This window comes from Megascapheus bottae, chromosome 20 (genome assembly GCF_031878675.1).
Source record: "Megascapheus bottae isolate mThoBot1 chromosome 20, mThoBot2.hap1, whole genome shotgun sequence".
In the NCBI taxonomy this organism is placed as follows: Eukaryota; Metazoa; Chordata; class Mammalia; order Rodentia; family Geomyidae; genus Megascapheus; species Megascapheus bottae.
Window position 1 is genome coordinate 16,478,935 of NC_143528.1, and position 19,716 is coordinate 16,498,650.

At 41.5% G+C, this 19,716-nt stretch overlaps 1 protein-coding gene across 2 annotated transcripts in view; it reads right to left on the reverse strand.

Moving 5' to 3' along the window:
* Positions 1-19,102, reverse strand: part of Mtus1 (microtubule associated scaffold protein 1) — a 150,879-nt gene extending 131,777 nt beyond the window's left edge. For both annotated transcript variants that reach the window (XM_090354018.1, XM_090354017.1), the window contains exon 1: positions 18,880-19,102. The gene's annotated coding sequence lies outside the window, so the exon portion shown is untranslated. The remainder of the gene's footprint in view (positions 1-18,879) is intronic.
* Positions 19,103-19,716: the final 614 nt, after the last annotated feature.

The window sequence follows — 19,716 nt, forward strand, 5'->3', positions numbered from 1 at the left end:
ACCCGCCAAGCATAAGAGACTCATCATAACAAAGTCCCAAACCAAATCTCAGACACCACCTCTGATACCATCTCTGGAGCAGCCTAGGACCAGGGCTATTATTCACACCTCACCCCACTGCGATTCCCCCCATCTAAATATGCCAAAGAGGAAGAAACATACCTTCCTAGGTTGTCTCCACCACATAACAAACTTCCTTTCTCTTCCCTCCACCATGTCTCCTTATTTGGCATGTTGAGCCAAGTGGCCAGACGTGACATGGGAACTACTAGAGTTTGGGCCTGGGGTCTAAAACTCCATGTTTACAAGGGCTGTGTGGGAGTCAGTGTCTGAGACTTCATCAAGCTGAAAGATGTGCTGCTCACACAAAAGGGATTGTGACCAACATGCCAGAAAAGGTAAAACTAAGAACTAAAAGATAAATACCGAGTTGGCCTTCCCATTCATTACTAAAATTTGACCTTGCATATCAGAACTTCAAACTAAGGGCTGGATATTCCATATATAATTGTAATCCCAGCCCTTCAGAGGGTAAAGCAGGAGGCTTAAGAGTCCACGGCCAGTCTGAACTTCATAATGAGGTTCCATTGGCTCATTCCTATAATCCTAGCTACTCAGGAGGCTGAGATCTGAGGATCAGAGTTCAAAGACAGCCTGGAAAAGAAAAGTCCATGAGACTCTCTTCTCCAATTAACCACCAAAAAGCTGGGAGTGGGGGAGCGATGCTGGTGCTAGTTTGCCTGCCTTGAATAGAAAAACTCAGGGACAGTGACCAGGCCGCGAGTTCACACCCCTTGACTGGCACCAAAATAAAACAAAAATCTAGCAAATTCAGAAGTACCTCAAATTAGGACTAAATATTCGAACATGTGAAGTTTCATAGTACATCAAAAAAAAGGGGGGGAACAAAGCTTATATATTTCATATTGTACCTTTTCTCTTCATATAAAAATTCATCTTTTGGGCCCAGAGTTTGGCCTAGCATGCACAAAGACCTGGATTCGATTCCTTGGTACCACATACATAGAAAAAACCAGAAATGTTGCTGTGGTTCAAACAATAGAGCACTAGCCTTGAGGAAAGCCCAAGGACAGTGCTCAGGCCCTGAGTACATTCCCCAGGACTGGCAAAAAGAAACAAATTCATCTCTTTTCTGTATCCCTAACCTGGATTCCCGTAAGTAATATGGTATCTTTTCTGCACCCATTAACACATGATAGCAGAAATCTATAGGGCAAATATTTCCGACAACATTGAGTGAAGGACCTTAGAGAAAACATAAATGCTAAAACATCCATTCTCATATTTGACTCAAAGATGCAAGTCCAGAAACTATAGAAGATTCACTCAGTAGTCCTGACTCAACAGTTTTCATCTAATAATCAGGAGTCCCCAGCTCTGAGATGACCACACCTCTACCTGTCAAGTGACCTCCCTATCCTCTGGTCAGGATTTTTCAGCATTTACCAAAGGGTGGGAGTGTGCTGGGAGAACCAGGGAACACAACATGGACCTCAGGAAGAAACCCAGCCAAATTCCCTCCCTCATCTCACAAATACCACCAGATCTCATTGCTCCCACATTGGCTACTTTTTTACATTTTTCATATAGGAGTGTAGGAAAAAAGACCTTACCAGATCTTAATTAGAATCTAGGTTCAACAGACATGAAGAAATACATGTTATATCTTATCACAAATGTTTGGCATGTAGGCAGTTGTGCTTTGAGAAAAATATGAAAATTCACAAATTGTGCCTCTGGTAGCTGTTTAACAGCTAAGGACAACATAGGACTCAACAGCCTTCTGCTCCATGAAAATGGAGTCTAGTTGCTAAGTAAATAATAGCCTTTAAAAGTACTGATACAAGGGCTGGGAATTTGGCCTACTGGTTAAAGTGCTTGCCTAGCATGCACGAAGACCCGGGTTCGATTCCTTGGTACCACATACGTAGACAAAAGCCAGATGGAAGTGGTGCTGAGGCTCAAGTGGTAGAGCTCTAGCCTTGAGAAAGTCCAAGGACAGTGCTCAGGCCCTGAGCTCAAGCCCAGGACTGGCAAAAAAAAAAAAAAAAAAAAAGTACTGATACATGAAAGTTAACCCATAATTGTACTTAACAAATATATTATCTACAGAAACAATTCAGCAATATTCAGACTATTCTTATTCTCAGTTGTAGCCAAGCTCCGAACTAACCAAATCCCTGGCCTCTGAGCAATGGGGATCCTTGGGCCCTGACAGCATCACAGGTCAGCTCTGAGCGCAAAGACAGATGATAACAATGAGGGTTTTCATTTAAAGATGGGAATGCAATGTCCTACCCATGGTTAACAGCTATAGAAACCTAAGACTTCAATTTTTATTCGAGGTACTGGGGTTTGAGCTCAGAACCTTATATTTGCTACACAAGCATTCTACCATTTGAGCAACGCCAAGCCTTTTAGCCATTTCGTTTTTCAGAGGGCCTCACACTTTTCCCTGAACTGGCGTTAGACCTCCATCCATCTTTTCATCACCTCCCAAGTAGGTGGAATTATACATGCCCAACCTGTAAGCCCGAATTTTTTTTGTGGGTTATCGGGCTTGAACTCTGGGCCTGGGCGTTGTCCCTGAGCTCTTCAGCTCAAGGCTACTGCCCTACCCTTGAGCCAAAACCCATTTCCCATCTTCTAGAGGTTAACTGGAGAGAAGTCTCATGTTCTTCAGTGCCCCTGGGCTGGCTTTGAACCTTGATCCTCAGATCGCAGCCTCCTGAGTAGCTAGGGTTACAGGCATGAGCCACCACGCCCAGCTTCAATTTTTTTTTTTTAATGAGTAATCCACTCATGACTTTCTCCAAATCATGTGTGAAGTTAAATAAAAACAATCACTCTTTGGATTCTAATTTCCTAGGTTAGCTATTAGAGACAAAATGGCAATGTTTTACCTTATCTAGCAGGAATTATAGTTGAAAAAATTGTCTGCTATTAGATAAATGGCAGTAATCTAAATCTTGCTTCCTTAGAAGTATTTTCTTAGTATTACAGAATTTCAAGAATGTGATTCTCATTAGGCATGTTGTACACCTCTAATCCCAGCTACTTAGGAAATAGTCAGCAAGGTTAAAGCAAGAGCCTATGTGGGGTGGGAGAGTAAAAAGGGCTGAGGGATATGTCCCAAGTAGAGGACATATTCAAAAGCTTCAAGTTCCCTTCCTAGTGCTACAGAAAAGTGAAATGGTACTTATGTAACTTTATCATATTCAAAGCTTCAATCAAGTACAACAGAAAGTCTATACAATAAAACTTAGGACAGCCAGGCACTAATGGCTCATGCCTATAATCCTAACTGCTCAGTAGGCAAAGGCCTAAGGATTGTTCTTTCAAGCCAGACTGGGCAGGAAAGTTCCAGAGACCCTTATCTCCAGTTAACCACCAGAAAACTGGAAGTGGCTCAAGTGATAGAGCACTAGCCGTAAGCAAAACAACTTAAGGACAGTACCCAGGACCTGAGTTCTGGATCTAGGACTTACATACAGGCATGTACAGGCATATACATACATATACACACATATACATACATACATACATACACACATACACACACACACACACATATACACACCCCATCTTAGAACAATCCCATGGGAAAAGTACAAGCAATTAATTACAAAAACAGAAGCAGAGGTAACCGATGGGCCCTTTGGAACTCTGAGACTATCATTATGAAGAAAATATTAATCTTGAGCTAAGCATAAACAAGGGAACAGACAGGAGCGAGCCTTTCAGATTGTTACAAACTGGAAAGTTTGAGAAGGAAACTCAGCCTTTTATAGAGGGCATGTTAACATAAAAACCAAGAGTATGTAATCACAGAATAAAGAACACTGTTAGCTCGTTACATAAATTTTGACTTATTTGAAATCTTAATACACTTTGGCTTCCATTTCGCTGCATTCAGGAAAACATTTCTTACCAAATAACTCTGGCTACTAGGTCTCCATTTGAAATCTCTGGTTGGGCCAAAAATCAGCCATGGGCTATGGAAGACTATTTCCCATCTGTGATAAGGTAGAGATCTACAGAGAAAAGGCAGGAACAATGGAGAATGCTGAGACTGTAAAGGATGAGAAAAGGTCTAAGACACTTCGGCCCTGCCAGTGGAAGCCACAATAGCAATTCTCCAGCACACATGGAAGCCCCATGGAATACACAGAAACATGGCCATCCATGATGACATGGCAGCCATGATGACGAGCTGCCTCAGTTCAGGCCAGAGGCCTGGGAAGCAGCACCTGGACCGGGCAACCCTTACCACAGCCAGCCTACAACTCAGCATACGAAGTCCTTCAGAGAGGACAGAGCACCTCAAGTACAAACCAACCAAATTCAAACTGCTGGAAGGCTGGGCACTGGTGGCTCATGCCTGTAATCCTGTCTATGCAGGAGGCTGAGCTCTGAGGATAATGGGCTGAATACAGCCAGGGCAGAAAAGGCCATGAGTCTCCTAACACCAACTATTCAGAAAAAGTCTGAAGTGGCACTGTGGCTCAAGTGGTAGGACACTAGCCTTGAGCAAAAGAAGTGCAGGGACAGCACCCAGACCCTGAGTTCAAGACCGAGGATGAGTGCACACACATGAGCACGCCTGCACATACATACCTACACACACATCACTATGCTCGAGACTTGAGTAACTTTTAAACCAAAGAAACCAAGTTGTGTTATGGTTGCTGTATTGTATGTTTTTCAACTAAAGAGAGGAAATGGAGACTTGTGAGTCAGCCAGTTTGAAAGTAAACCAACATGAATTTCTGAGTTGTAATGAAAGTGTTAAATCTGATTCTGGGGTTAAGATGTCTGGGACTGGAGTAAGTGGCCTCTCCCCAGAACTAAGGGGATAGCAATTCCAGATACTAAGCGTTATGGTAGTGTATTTAAGAACCAGCATTAAGGGGCCACAAGTATGGCCTAGGGGTAGAGTGCTTGCCTAGAATGCACGAAGGCCTGGGTTCAATTCCTTGGTACTATATATATATATATATATATATATATATATATATATATATATATATATATATAGTGGTGTTGTGGCTCAAGTGATGAGTGCTAGCCTTGATAAAGCTCAAGGAGAGTGCCCAGGCCCTGAGTTCAAGCCCTAAAAAAAAAAAAAAAAAACAGCATTAAAGACACTCTGGGAGCAACTCACCATTCATAATACTAGGAGACAGTATGTGTAAGAGAATTCAGCTCAGACCCAGAAACCATCATCAGTTCTTAAGATCACTTAGGAAGCTACCCACCTAAAACTAATACCTCATGAAATGATAACTCCTCTGTATATCAGCTTTTTAACAATAAAAAAACCAATACATACTATTTCATAATAAGGACATGGTTTTTGGAAAATTTTTCAATTTTGAAAAATGGCCAGACATTGATGGCTTTTGCTTATATACTAGCTACTTAGGAAGCTGACACGAGAATAGTGGTTCAAAGCCAGCCTGGGCAGAAAGATCCAGGAGACTCTTATCTCCAATTAATCAGTGCTAGTCTTGAGTGAAAAAGCTAAGAGAAAATATGAGACTCAAGCCTCAGTACTGGTATGCACATATACAAGCACAAAAATCTATTTTAAAAGGGCTCTTCAGGCCAGGCACCAGTGGCTCATGCCTGTAATCCTAGCTACTCAAGAAGCTGAGATCTGACACTCCTGGTTCAAAGCCAGCACAGACAGGGTTGTCTGCTAGACTCATTTCCAATAAACTTCCAAAAATCCAGAAGTGAGGCTGTAGCTCAATGGTACAGCACTACTAGACTTGAGCAAAAGCAGCTCAGAGACAGTGCCAAGGCCCTGGGTTCAATCCCTCAGGACTAGCACAAAATAAAATGGGTATAAAGATCTTTAAATACCTGACAAGTTAGGTATATCGCTTGTGAAATACCAGCTGAAGCTTTTTAATGTCAGCAGGACTTGGGAGAGAAGAACCGCCCCTCTCTCTCTGACACTTATATGTCCAAGTCAGCCATGTGTGCTGTCAGGATCTGGGAGTTAAGCAGCTAGCTACCTCTTCCAAGAACAAAGATAATAACATCTGCACACAGCTCTGCCAAGTCCAAAAAGCATTCTTACACCAACAGATCACATGACAGTCAGCTTCTCTTACCCACCCTCCCCTCTGAGGCATTAAATCTCATGTGTCCAGAATAGTACCTTACCAAGAGTAACACATGGACATCAAACCTAGTTCAGGTGTACAAGAGATTCTCTTGAGATGAGCTCTTCCTGTGTTACCCCAACTAACCTTGGAATTCCTAAACCATCCCCTCCTCCTCCTCCTTCCCAGGTAGGCGGGACTACAGGAATGCCTCATTGAGCCCAGTTTAATGGTACAACTTTTGACTCTTTCACCACTAACATCTGGTAACTTCAAGTACAGAGACACAAAGCAACCTGTGATTCAGAACGCAGACCTTAATCCCTCATGGAGCTCCCAAACTGACTTGGTTAAGTGGGTTATGCTGAGAAGCCAAAAGTAATCTTAACCTCATTTTCCTTATCTATAAAAATTGATTGCACAAAAGCAAATCATCTCATATTGTTGTCTTAGAGGTAAATGAAGGGTTTTCTTTGGGGGAGCTTTCTGTGATGTAATTGTTAGTTGAGTTATACTGTTGACAATGCACAAGTGATTCTCATTTTAATAATGAGATTAAAAATTCCACAACTTGACCATCTGGTTAAGAGAACTTTCTGGGATGAGCTTGATGTGTTGGCGTGTATGCAGAAATATATTTATCAAAACTCAAAGACAATTTAAGCTAGGTACATTTCACTTCAGGATACTTTATTTTTAAGGCTAGGTCCTGCTATTAGCCCAGGATTGGGCTTGAACACAGGATCCTTTTTGCTCATCCTTCCCAATGCTGGTATTACAGTCATGTAATACCATTTTTTTTTTCCAGTTCTGGGGCTTGAACTCAAGGTTGAGCACTGTCCTTGAGCTTTTGTTTTGCTCAAGGATAGTGCTCTACCACTTGAGCCAGACAGTCTGGCATTTTCCTGGGTATGTGGTACTAATGAATCAAACCCAGAGCTTCATATATGCTAGGCAAGCACTCTACTCCTAGGCCACACTCCCGGCTGCTGGCCTCATTTACTTGATCAAAATTATTTTAAAAATTCATCTGGTTAACATGGTAGTGTGTATTCCAGAATGTATCCATTATTTATGTTAGAACATAGAGGTTTCTCAGGTTCTTGTTCTGAAATCTTGCTTCCAATTTGAATCCTCTGAATATTAATTGTTCCTACTACCAATCATTTGTCAATTTACCAATGGGATTTCTCAATTTTATGCTTTACTGATACAGAATATTCAACTCCGCCCTTTTGACAAATGTAGGTCTCTGGCCACAACCCAACGGGGCATAACAGTCAGAGATGGCACAACTGCCTGAAAGAAGGCCAAGATTCCATCAGAGGCCTACAGCCTCAAACCCACACACTCTGAGAATGAAGTCACCATTCCTTCAACAATGTTATGGACAACTCAACAAACAGCACCATTCTAAGTACTCCTAGTACAAGGTGAGTTAAATGTACTAGTTATTCTTTTGGCTTCTAAATGATATTGTAGATAATTTTCACAATTCCACCAAAAAAAAATCCCCTTTCTGGGGTGGGGGAGGAGGGTAATGGGTACCAAGACATGTATGTGAATTAATGCACCTTCTATCTGGCAAATATCATATAACCCTTTTATTAATTACAATAAAAAATTTTTTAAAAAAGATGTTTTCAATACAATATATATTACAATATTAAAAAAAAAATCCCCTTTCTGTTCCATGGTACAAGTTTCCTAATCTTGTAGTGAGAGGTAAAGTTTCAGGACCATGTTGAATCAGGACAGAGGGGTATATGTTTTTAAAATAAAACAACTAAAACCAATCCATTCACATGCAGCACCTATCAAGTGCCACTGAGGATTGTTCAGTGGGGCTTAAGGAAATGATTTGAAATCAAAGATTTTTGCATGCTATTGTTTGTGAAGCATATACAGGTCATACCAAAACTACCTAAAAGGTAATAAAGGTTGGTAGGGAAAAGTTTTAAGCCAAAATAAAGTCATTTCCTCCAAGAGTTCAATGATCATGAACAGATCCTCTTTCAGAACATTCAAAAGCTACCATATCTCTTCAAAGACCACCTGGCTGAAAGGAAAACAAGATTCCATCTGACTCCTGCCAAGAACAATTGAAAAATTATGTTTGTGTAGTTACGCAAGCTGGCATTTACCTCTCACCTCCCAACCTTTACTAAACAGCAATTTCCTGTACCTTTTATTTGAAAATGATTACCAATGTTAGGCTTTCCATTGGCCAATAAAAGTTCTTGCACAGAAAAGTAACGAATGCACTGATCTAACTCACAGCAGTAGCTAGAGGAAGAGCCAACCTTAGTAAAGGTCTACTTTTAAAGTGCAATGACATAAAAGCCTCAGAAGACATTTGGATTACAAAGTCCTAATGGCTTTTGGAGCTAGGAGTCATGACAGAGGGGTAAATGTGGACGAGGTAGTCTTTTCCCCAGTTTCTAGTGACAGCAAGCCTCATCTATTAACTTTCCATCTGGGGTTAACCCCACTTGCCTCACTATGAGCTTCTGTGTAGTTGAAAATTCAAAATTGAAAAATATTTCAGATAAATCAAGGTTCTGGACTACTGATCTGTACAACAGGAGATGAAGTGATCCAGATGACTATTCTCATGAAACCTCATTAGCTCTTTTTTAAAAAATCAATGTGAAAAAGTATTTTAAAAAATCTTGGCCGTCATCAGAAAGAATGACATCACCCCATTTGTAAGGAAATGGAAAGACTTGGAAAAAATCATATTAAGTAAGTCAGACACAAAGGAACATAGACTCAATGGTTTCCCTCATTTGTAATAATTAGTACATATCTAGGACTCTCCTAGCAGAGGATCACAACAGCTCAAAAGCTATTCACATAAGGTCATATAGGATGAGACTGAAATTAATGCTAGGATATAGAAACAAGAGATTTATCTTTGTGATTGTTGTTCTCAACGTTATTACTTTTTTTTTCTTCTCCTAATGATTAATCTCATGTAGTTACTGTTATCTTACTTTGTTACCTGGTCTATTGTATATAGACAAATTGTATACATACAATTATTTGAAATGGGGAAGGGAGAATACAAGATGATTGGGAAGGGTGGGGAGAGGGAAATGGGGACAAAAACATGAGAAGGGGTACCAATATGTGAGAAGTAATGCACCTACTACCTGACAACTTTAACTATAATCTCTCTATATATTACCTCAACAATAAAAAAATCTCAGCTGGGAGTTTGGCCTAGTGGTAGAGTGCTTCTCTAGCATGCACGAAGACTCAGGTTAGATTCCTCGGTAGCACATACATAACAAAGCCAGAAGTGGTGCTGTGGCTCAAGTGGTAGTGCACTAGCCTTGAGGATAGCCCAAGGACAATGCTCAGGCCCTGAGTTCAAGCCCCAGGACAAGCAAAGAAAAAAAAATCTCTAAGGGTAATGTAATGGTACACACCAGTAATCCCAGCACTCAGGAGACTGAAACAGGAGGATCTCAAGTTCCAGGCCAGCCTAGGCCACATGGCAAAGACTGTAGCTCAGAAAAGTAAATGAAAAAAAGTGCGGGAAGACATGGAGGGGCAAAACAAAAGTGGAGAGTATTATAATGTTCTATGGCTGTCAATTCCAGTTTGTGCTACTGATGTAAATGGCTTACAACATGGAACATTGTTTTATATTCTCTTAGAAAATAAACTGATTCTAAACTATGTCATACAATATACATGTATACATACATATGCATTCAATATATGTAAATACATGATATTGCACTTTACTTCAGCTGCAATATGTAGAAGACTCTAGCAGTAAGTGTATACTTTTTTTTCAGTCAGTTGTGGGGCTTGAACTCAGGGCATGGGCACTGTCCCACAGCATTTTTACTCAACTAGTGCTCTATCACTTTGAGCCACAACTCCATATCCAAGTTTCTGTTGGTTAATTGGAGGTAAGAGTTTCATGGGGGACTTTCCTGCCCAGGCTGGCTTCAAACCAGGATCCTCAGATCTCAGCCTCTCGAGTAACTAGGATTACAGATATGAGCTATCAGCACCCAGTCACTATCTTTTACTGGCATTAAAAACCAATCAAATAACAGTGGCATATTTGGAGTAGGGAATATGTGGATCCAAGTTCTGGGAATTATTGCTAGTTCTAAACTTACCATAACATATTTAGGCAATCAATTCGGGTCCCTAATTCCTTATATTAAAACAGAGCTTTCATGACCTTTTCTGCCCAAATAACAGAGCTCATGTGCTAAATGAATGAAACTGGTCTGTATTTCCAGAGTACTGTCCAAAAACATATTAACTAAATATTTCACTTTGCCTGAAAGATGAGAGCTCATAATTGTTTTAGTATAAGTAGCAACATTTTACAGTTAAAACTCTTAAAACATGAATGTTTTGGACAAAGTTCAAGAATAAAATTCAAGCAAGGGCCCTGAGCACTTTAAAATCCACAGTGCATTAGTTAACATTGATGACTCAACTTCTAAGTGCTTTTAGAATGGGCTGATAGCAAATTGGCAACATAATTTACAGAGTTTTTAACAAAGATGAGCGTATCCACCTTGATTTTAAGAGCTACAATTCAAATATAACAAACCATTGTAAGCTCCCTTTGTTCAAAATTCAAAAAGAAAAAGAAGCAACAAAAAATAGGGTCCAAGAATAAAGTCAAGTATTTGGAACAAAGCCATTATTTTTAAAGGCAGAGAAAGTAAGCCAGCTTCTATGCCCAGAATGTAATTCTCAACAAGACGACCAGCAGATTCAAGCAACATTTCCACAAAGCTGAATCAGGAAAATTACATGACACTCATCTATGAATCAGAAAAGATTTAAGACAGGAGACAAAAGGTTATTAGCAAGTTATTGACCATCTTCTTTACGCCTGACACTGAGGCACCCTAACCTCAAAGAGACAAGTACTATCCCTAAGGTACTGGAGTGCAGAGCTAATAAAGTAATTGACCTCAGGTCACAGAGATAATATGGGAAAATCTCAGATGAACCTAACTTCTTCTGGCCCGTACCACTTTTTTCAAACCTATTGTTAATGATTTCTTCAAAGTTTCATAACATCAGAGTGAACAAAGTCTTGAAAAATATTAAAAAGACTTCTATTTTTTATTATTCCAAATTCAATTTAAAGAGGAAAAAACAAACAGGAGAGAGAAGAAAATACCCAGCACTAGAGGGTGGGAAAGAGGCCTAATCATCTGAGATGAATAAAGGCAGATTATATAAGTAGAAAATAGTTTTCTATTTATTATGTATCTAAGGATTAAGTTATAAATATTACAGTTTAGGAAGTTATAATCACCATTTCTAACAAAATAGTGAAAGACACAATATAAAGTGTTTTTTTTAAATAAGAGAAATGTAGAGATTTTCTGATCAAGATTTTTTTCATAAAAACAGAAATACAGTTTTTCTGATCTCCATTTCCTTGTCATTGACTAAACTCAGATTTTCATATTAGAATTAAAAGAGATATTAAAGACTTTGTATCAGAATTTCCAATGCACAACTTAGCAACACAAACACACTAAACTCCTCTGAGAACCAAGACCAAATTCTGATATTATCTGTACCCTTCTGCCAAATAGGCTATTTTGCATGAGGATCTAACAAAAATGAATGTCTCTCTCATGGTAAATAGGTCCTAGCAAGTCCTTGCTAAGCCCATTTCTCCTTTCTCCAATCCTTACTCCAGTATCAACAAGTAAAACTTCACAATCCTCACTTCAGTTGAAGCCTGAAGGTTAGGTGAGTGGTAATAGGCAAGTGTGTTTCCATTGTGTAACATGTCTAAGAATGTGATTACAGAATAACCACTGTAATATATATATAGCATATATATAAACTTTTTATAGCACAACTTCACAACTTGATTTTACTGGTATTCTGGTAAATACAATTCAACCCACTTGACACTGGGGTGAAGAGGGCAGGCCTAAATTTGAATGCCACACCTTAGATTGCTTATACTTGCATTAGGCTCTAGTTCAATTCCATTAAACTAGCAGCTTCAACTTTATATCCTTATGCATTATCAAAAAGTCCATAAAATACAAGATTAATTTCTCTTTTGTCATGGAATGCTGCTAAACTTCACATGAACTGCTTATCTGAAATAAGTTGAAGAAATATTTACACATAAATCCTGAAGGAAAAGTCAACAACACCTGGGTTAAATATTTATAAGTTTCTAATGTACAAAAATATAAAAGAGGCATGGTGGCACACAATGGTAAACTTACCTACCTGAGAAGCAAACAGACTAATCATAGCTCAGGGTCAGCTCAGGCAAAATATAAATAAATAAATAAATAAATAAATAAATAAATAGACTATCTCAACAAATAAGCCAGGCATGGTTACTCACACCTTTTGGATTTATCAGCCTGGGCTGGCTTTGAGTCATGATCCTCAGCTCTCTGGATAGCCAGGATTACAGGGGTGAGCCACCATCACCATGCATAAGGTACTTGTTTTAATGCAATGGTTGTTGTCTTCCTAACTAGTATTTTTTATTACGAAAAGTCCTTCATGTATAGTAATATTTTATCTTGAATACTCCTTTAAAAACATGAAGTAACATCTTCTTCCTATTTTTTTTTCCTGATAAGTATGGCCATATTCCAAAAGGATTCCTTTCTGAATGTCTGTGTGAGGTGTGAGAGACAAAATGGTGTAGTTAACTGTAGACGATCAAGCTAATTAGTATTTGACTGGCCTGCAAACTTAAGACATTTTCTTTCTTCTGGATCAAGCTTACAATATGCTTTACTCACAATATGTAAGTATCTACATTTAAAAGAATGAAGGGAGAGTAATGTAATTGCTAAGAAATCCTTGCTAAGATTTCTTACCTAGACAACTTCCTCGTTCTTAGGCTGTCCTTCCTTTTGGCTGTGCAGGCACTGTGGGAGGCTCACCAGGCCGGTCCTTCCACACAGCATGAACTCGATACAACTTCAGACACAATTACTACGCTATCAGGAAGTCATTTCCATTGTAACCTCTTTGACCTTTTCTAGCTACTTGAAAAAAACTTAGGACCATGTACTTCATCATTTATCTATTCATGCGGCAGAAACGTTGGGGGAAACTTTAAATGACTTCAAAGCTGTTTGAACTTCAAAATGAAATAAAGTTGCCAGGAGTTTGGCCTAGTGGTTAAAGTGCTTGCCTAGCATGCATGAAGACCCAGGTTCGATTCCTTGGTACCACATACATAGAAAAAAGCTGGAACTGGTGCTGTGGCTCAAATGGTAGAGCTCTAGCCTTGAGAAAGTCCAAGGACAGTGCTCAAGCCCCGAGTTCAGTCAAGCCCCATGACTGGCAAAAAAAAAAAAAAAAAAAAGGTATCTCTAGGGGCCAGGAGTTTGGTCTAGTGGTAGAGTGCTTGCCTAGCATGCACAGAGACCCGGGTTCAATTCCTCGGTACCACATGCCTAGAAAAAAGCTGGAAGTGGTGCTGAGACTCAAGTGGTAGAGCTCTAGCCTTGAGAAAGTCCAAGGACAGGGCTCAGGCCCTGACTGAGCCCAGGACTGGCAAAAAAAAAAAAAAGAAAGAAAGAAAGAAAAAAAGAAAGTTAGTTTCTAAGTTACAATGGAGATAAAACAAGTTTTTCTTCCTTTTATTCATATTACTAATATGTATATATGAGCACTCTCAATTTAGCTAAATGCAACCTATTTAAGTAAATACATCTTTATTACTCTTTAATATGGAACTCCAACAATAGTCTGAAGAAAAATTACTAGTTTTAATGAACAAATGAAGTTACTCTGTAAATTAAAGATTCATGTACCAGGCATCAGTGGCTCATGCTCACTCTTGTAATCCCAACTACTGAGATGTCTTAAACCTTAAAGACCATCAATCCTCCATTTAATCAGCAAAATTCCAACCTGGACACATGGCTCAAGTGGTAGAATTGCCAAGCATGAACAAGACAGACAAGAGAATGAATCCTAATTGGGAACAAAAGGAGCGATCCTAGATACAAAAGAAATACATAAATATGTACTTGCAAAGCATTTGGAAGCTAGCAAGTAGAGCATCTGTTTTCTTATACACCTACCATTTGTTGAGCCAACCGTACAGTTTGGTTGTATTATATTATATATAGTATTATATAATAATGCTCTACCCCAAAAATCTGTCATCACCCAAATGGAAAAATACTTTTTTTTTCATCTTGGGCCAAGTGAGCAAGTCATATATTAGTATCACCATGGAAAACTGCCCGCCTGAAAGGACAGTTTCTACTGATTTCAAAAGCACTCGAGTTCATTTTAAAAATTAACTAACATCAGGGCAATCTTTTCTAAAACTTGGCTCAGAAATAATTCTTAGAAAAAGAGCATACTTCAACTCCTACTTATCCCAAACCATCCTAAGACAAGCATCGAGATCTCTGGTCAAAGTGGTCTTGTTGAAAACTATTTCAGGCTGGCTGAGGTCTCACCATTCTAGCTCATCCCTCTTTTCATATAGGGTGGGCTGGATCACTCACTACTGCTTACTTCCTCTGGAGGCAGTCACCACTGCACAAGCAAGCACCTGCTCACCATCTTACCTCCTTGGCTCATCTGCTGGGATTTTAAGTGCCCACTGAACATACACCCTGGAATCAACCTCTTCCACACAGCTCAGACTTAACCAGCTATTCTATGGCTTGCTTCTGCAATGGAGTGAAATAAAGGGACTTTATGGCAGACATACTTTAAAAAACTAATTCCTGTAAAAGAGGAAAAAAAAAATCCAGGGCAGCCAAGAGTTTGACATAGTGGCAGAGTATGCCTAGCATGCACGAAGACCCTGGGTTCAATTCCACACACACAGAGCCAGATGTGGTTCTGTGGTGCTAGTAGTAGGGCAATAGCCCTGAGAAAGCCCCAAGGATGGTGCTCAGGTCCTGAGTTCAAGTCCCAGAACCGGCGAAAAAAAAAATTCTTCTGGCCCCAAATAACACTAGGAAGATTCTCACAACACTCCAGTGAGCCTTTCCACTACTTTCCTAGCATACGCCTGGTACAATTCATCTCTGTTAGGCTGCCAGGCTAACATCTTGTCAGCTTTTCATCAAGAAGTATCAGCTTTTCATCAATAAGTAGTCAATTTTTTTTTTCTGTCTGGCCTGGCATCAAACCTAGATCTCAATAGTTAGAATTACAGGTATGAATCACCAGCACTTGGCTACAGTTTATAAATACTAGAAACATGCTAATATCCCAAAAGAAAAACCTGGCACATTTAGTGGAAAAAAAAAAAAAACTCCAAAGAAAAAATAGACTTTTTTGGTATTTCTCTTATCAGAGAAGTCAAAGTTTAAGTATTGAAATAGCATTGTTCCACTCTAAAAGGAAGTATTCCTGACAGTTTTAAAGATAATCAACCATGTTAACAAAACATAATACATACAACCCACATTCTCTCAGAATACTGGTAGACATACTTTGGTTAGATTCATGGGGGGGTGGAGGGGTCATGGGGCTTGAACTCTGGCCTGGGCGCTGTCCTTGAGCTCTTCAGCTCAAAGTTACCACCCTACCCTTGAGCCACAGCACACTTCCTGTTATCTAGAGGTTAATTGGAGATAAGGGTCTCAGGTTCTTTTGTTCCTGGGCTGGCTTTGAACCTTGATCCTCAGATCTCAGCCTCCTGAATAGCTAGGATTACAGGTGCGAGTCACCACACCCAGCTGGTTAGATGTTTTAAGAAACCAAATGGTCTCTATGTCTCAAATCTTTAAGCCATCTATGTTCCTTAAGGAAATACATCCTGCACACCAACTGGTTCAATGGTGTTATTTAGTAATAGTAACCTAAAATTAAAATATCAGATGAAATACAATTATTAAATTGACATCTCTATAGAGTATCATGTTCTGAGGGATGAGAAAACCCTTTCAATCAAGGGTATTTGTAACATCATTTGTGTGCCATACAAAATTACCAATACAGACAGATAGGTATCTCATCAGCTGCCTACAACTATCTGTCCTCATGTCTCAAATGATTTCAGACTAGATTTTTGAAGATTTACTGCCACTGAAAACTTTTTATATGCTAAGTAGATAAAAATCTGGCATTACTATAAAGTAATGCTTTACATAAATATACATTAAATACATTACTGTATGTTATTTATTATATATAACTAAATGTTATACATGTTAGCATGTATAATGACAATATTGCCAGATGCTAGTGGCTTGTAATCATAGCTACTCAGGAGGCTGAGATCTGAGGATCATGGTTCAAAGACAGATCAGGCAGGGAAAGTCTATGACACTCATCTCCAAATAACTACCAAAAAGAAAGCAGCGTTATGAGTAGTAAAGCAATAATCTTTAGTAAAAGAGCTCAAAGCCTCAGGACCAGAACAAAAAAGAAAAGAGTATTAACTATATTTGGATTGGTAAGATTAACTCATTCTTCTCAATATACCAAATTAATTTTGAAATTGTAAACAAATATGTTTAATAAAAAGCTATTTAAGTGGCATGCTTCTTTGATGCTTAAGAAATTTATCTAGGACTTCATAATCCTACAAAATACTCCAAAAGTTCCCCTTGAATTACTGGCCTTTAATTAAAATTCAGACATCTGACATTATTATGTCCTCATAAACTTAATTTGTTTTGTTTTTGCCAGTCCTAGGGCTTAAACTCAAGGCCTGGGCACTGTACTTGGGCTTTCTCAAGGCTAGCGCTCTGCCACATGAGCCACAGCACCACTGCCGGTTTTTCCTGTGTGTTAGGGAGGAATTGTACCCAGGGTTTTGTGCATGCTAGGCAAGCACTCTACCACTGGGCTATGCTCCTGGCCCCTTAGTTTGTTGCCAATCCTAAATCTTAAACTCAGGGTCCACACACTGTCCCTGGGCTTTTTTGTTCAAGACTAGTGCTATACCACTTGAGCCACAGCTCCACTCATGACTTTTGGGTCATTAATTGGAGATAGGAGATAAAAAAAAAAAAAATCAATGAACTTTCTCGAGCATTCTGGCTTTTAACTGTGATCCTCACATCTCAGCCTCCTTGGTAGCTAGACTTAGGTGTGAGCCACCAGAACTTGGTTAACATTTTTGGAATATTTTGTTATTTGTCATGGAGCTTGAACTCATGGCCTTGGCACTGTCCCTGAGCTCTTTTCCTCAAGGACAGTGCTCTACCACTTTAAGCACAGTGCTACTTACAGTTTTCTGGTGACTAATTGGAGATAAGAGTCTTCACACACTTTCCTGCCCTGGCTAGCTTTGAACTGTGGTCCTCAGATCTCAGCCTCCTCAGTAGCTAGCATTACAGACCTAATGCTCCTGGCTGGCTTGGTAAGTTTTATATGCCATTGCTGGAGCCTTCTACATAGTGCTTTAGTGAAATCAGTGTCATGTAATAATTTGGATATATAAAAGTTAAAATGTCATCGTTTAGGATTATACTTTATTATTGTTTTCATTTTCTAACCACAGAACATAAAACTGAGTGTTTTATCTATGCCATTTACACTAGCAGCACAAATAGGAAACCTAGTTTTAAAAGTAAGTGAAGTGGTGGGGTGGTAGTTCAGTGGTAGACCAGGTGTCGGCAGTAACAAAGGCTCTGGGGCGGCATTAACTAGAAGCAGGAAAAGTTGGTGTTAATTACTAAATAACTTTTCAAAAAAAAAAAAAAAAGAACTCCTGGTATATGTATATTTTGTTTTCTTTTGTTTTTCAGTAAGTACATCGTCCTTACAAGGGAGGTGGTGTGTAACTTTCCTTAGGCAACAGAATTTTTTTTCGAAGCATTTTCTTTACTGCAAAGCACTATCCAAATCTTTTAAATGGTGCAGCATTTCCTGTATTCACCATCCTTGAGAAGGGGCTGTCTGCCGAACTGCAGTTCGGGTTATGCAATTCCTATAAAAGTTGCCCGTGCACTGTTATCTGGGTGTATTCAGACTCCTCAAAGAGGTCACAGGATCCAGGGAGCAAGGACTCTCCTTTTTAATTTTTAATTTCCCCGCCCTCTTCCATTCTCTCTCCCCGGAAGCCATTCCACACCCCCCTCCCTTCCCTCCCTCACCTGCCACCTCCCCACCACCACCAGCCCAGAGATTGCCTGGGATGGTTGAATTCCAATCACCTGGCAAAACATGAAAGCTTTCTTCTTCCCTTAAGGCTCTTGTTTTATTCAAAACAAAAACACACTGGATTTCCTCTTGGAACTCGGATAACTTAAAATAGTACAAACTAGATTTATCTACAACTGGGCAGGCTAGAGAAGAAGGGAAAAAAAATAATAACCTCCCCACTTTTATTCTCAAGTAAGTAACTACAAGTTGAAACAACCTAGCAGAAAAGTCTTTTAAAGGTGCATCGAGACTCGAGTGCACTGGTGACGACCTGGTCGTCTGTAAGGGGACCCGAGGAGGGGATTTGCCTCGCGAGTACCCTCGAGGCGCAGGCAGCAGAGGCTCGGCGAGAGTCGGACCTCCGGAGCTGCCGCAACTCCTCCAGGTTCCAGCCGCCCGCCCCGGGAGAGGCCGCGGCGGCCGGGCAGGGCAGGCCCGGCCAGTGCCGGGTGGGCAGCTTCCGCGCCACGTGCGTGCCATTCGGCGTGACACTCTACTGTACGCCCAGCGGTCACCCTCAAGGTGACAGGTCGGCAGCCGTCCTCCTCAGGGGCCGCGCGAGCCCCACGTGCCCGCCCCACCTTCTCCCCCCCAACACGGCCGCCCCTCCGCCCTCCTCGGCACTCACCACGTCCTCCCTACGGCCACCCTCTCCCGGGATCGCCGCCGGGCAGGGCGCAGGAATCCACTGGGCGCTCCCCGCAGCGCCGCCGAACCCTCCGGGGGAAACTGGGGTGCAGAGACTCCGGGAGGCGCCTTTCCGAGCCCGGGCGCCCTTTGAGCCCTGGTGGAGGTGGGGTCGCTCCTAGTCCAGCCCGGGAGGCCGGCGGGGCGACGTCTGCACCGGGGAGGGGGACGCGCGGTGCCTGCACCCCCGCGGCCGCCGAGCGGGAACCCGGAGTCTGGGAGCCTCGGCCTCCGCGCCTCCCCGCCGCCAAGGGGTGGAGCCAGGGCGGGGAGTTGAGGGAAACTTGGAAAGAGGCGAGCTGGGCCGCCGCGGGCCCCCACGGGCGGCGGCTCCTCCGGCACGGACCCCTCCGGGATCTCGCCGCGCGAGACAAAGACCAGCGTCCGAAGGGGGCTGCGACCCCAAGAAAGACGCACCGGGCGGTACCTGGGGACGGCTGCTGCGCTCCGCTCGGCCGGGGTGGCTCCCTCCTCCGTGCTCACACGTCCGGTTTGCCAAGCTCCCAGCGCTCCCGGGCTAAATGCCGAGCCGCCCCACGCCCCAGGCAGCAGCCCCGGGCCGCGCTGCACCTGTTGCCACGTGCGACGCCAATCCCTCCGTGCACCTGAACCACCTGGCGGAACCGCGCGGGCCACCCGAGCTCCGATGCCCGGCGCTGGGCGTCCCCGGAGACTCCTCTCACCTGCCCCAGGGCCTTGGGCTTTCTTCTGAGCCCCCCACCCCCACCCCGTGCTTTCAGGGTGGGAGGTAGGAAGAAGAGGGCAGGATACTCAGGGC